General features: G+C 33.6%; 1 protein-coding gene across 1 annotated transcript in view; it reads left to right on the top strand.

Moving 5' to 3' along the window:
- The window catches only part of LOC119586016 (neurofilament heavy polypeptide-like), a gene marked incomplete in the record, with an annotated part of 14,567 nt that overhangs the window by 11,625 nt on the left and 1,265 nt on the right, over positions 1 to 1,677 (top strand).

Raw genomic sequence — 1,677 nt, 5'->3', positions numbered from 1 at the left:
AAGTGAATCAATATTTACTTGGTAAACACTTGTCTTTGAAAAAACATAGTTCTCATTATGATATTTGGAATATCGTACCTGACTACTATTTTTTTTGTGCCTTATAACATGTTAGGTTGAATCCCAAGTGAAATATTGTTCTCCCAAATGCCCCATCCTCTCGTACTTCCTTTGCACTTCCTCCTAATCCCCCTCCCATCATCTTCTGTCCCTCCCCCCCTCTTAGGATACATCTCCTTGTACTTGGCCCTTGTCACCTTTATTTCTTTTCTAACTCTTACACGCACAGTGTGTCAAATACCTTTTATTACAAGTCTTGTTGATCGTATCTAATGGGTACTGACTTGTATTGTTTACTTTTTTTTTCTGTTTCACATTTCACATTTCAAATGGAGAAATATTTGCTTGGCAATACTAGCGTTGTTGACTTTTCTGCACTTGATTCCATTAACATTTTCTCTATCTAACAATATATTGTTAGTGTGACACGGGTAATGGTTTCAATGTGATTGATGCCATGTACTATATTAATATTAATATATATTTGCAGTTTTAGAACCTAAAGAAGCCTAGCCAGTCATAGTCATTATTTGTCAGCCACACAAAGTAGTCAAGTGAATTTTGATGAAAAGAATTGGATGTGTGTGCTCAGAACTAATGGCTGGCTGTACATGTTACTGTATCATTAGTTTTGATGGATTTACAGTGGTTTTCTGCCTGGAAGTCATTGATTTAAGTTATTTATCACAGTAATACTGGTTGGGCCCTCAATGACAGAATCATTAGATGTATGTTTTAAGTCCTTTGTTCTCAGTAAAGATCAGTAGTAATAACTTCTGGAATGAGAAGTGCATTGGTTCATACTTGATCATACATTCTGCAGGAACATAAGCTGCATTAGGTGGCATATTTGCAGCTAAAATAGTGGTGGTGATATACCTGCCCAGTTAGTAGTTGGTATTTTGTGAATATATGTTCCAGTTGGATTTCTTCTCCTTGGCCGAATGAGATGAGTCATTGCCATCAGGTGACTCTCACTAAAGGCTCATGCACTTGCTGTATGGGCGTTCTGTATAGTATGTATGATTTTAAGGCTGGGCTGATGCAAAACCAGCAGTTTATTTATCTGACAGTTAATCTTGAGAACAATGAACAAAGTCCTGATACCAGCGAAAGGAAACTGATGTTTAGACTTAGAGAACTACCATAATTTGCTAATGAAGTTTCTTTTTTCTTTTATGAATATTACTTTTCAGTTAAGGATTTTTTCTTCATATTTTTATGCTTTATTTATTAATTTTAGCTTGCTCACTGTCTTATTGAAAGAAATAATAACAGTTCTTTATCCCTCTGTGCCATGAGTCTGCTTTTTGAAGTGATAAATTTAATTATATTAAAGTTGGCAAAGATCAAATCAGTATTTTCAGTTTTGATTGTCTGACTATCATTTACTGATTCTTGTAATTGGTAACTGATTTTTTTCTTCTTCTTTTCCAAATATAATTTGATTTGTAATTAGTTAATTGACATTAGACTTCTTATGCCATGACCAATTATTTCATTGATCTGACATTTTAGAATAAGTAACAAACTATTCAAAATGCCTGTGATGATGGTAAGAAATTCAAGAGAATAGGTAATTTTAATGAATTTGTTTTTTGTGGTTTTATTTCACAA

Source organism: Penaeus monodon, chromosome 20, assembly GCF_015228065.2.
Source record: "Penaeus monodon isolate SGIC_2016 chromosome 20, NSTDA_Pmon_1, whole genome shotgun sequence".
NCBI classification, from domain to species: domain Eukaryota; kingdom Metazoa; phylum Arthropoda; class Malacostraca; order Decapoda; family Penaeidae; genus Penaeus; species Penaeus monodon.
This window is presented reverse-complemented; position numbering and strand designations above follow the sequence as displayed.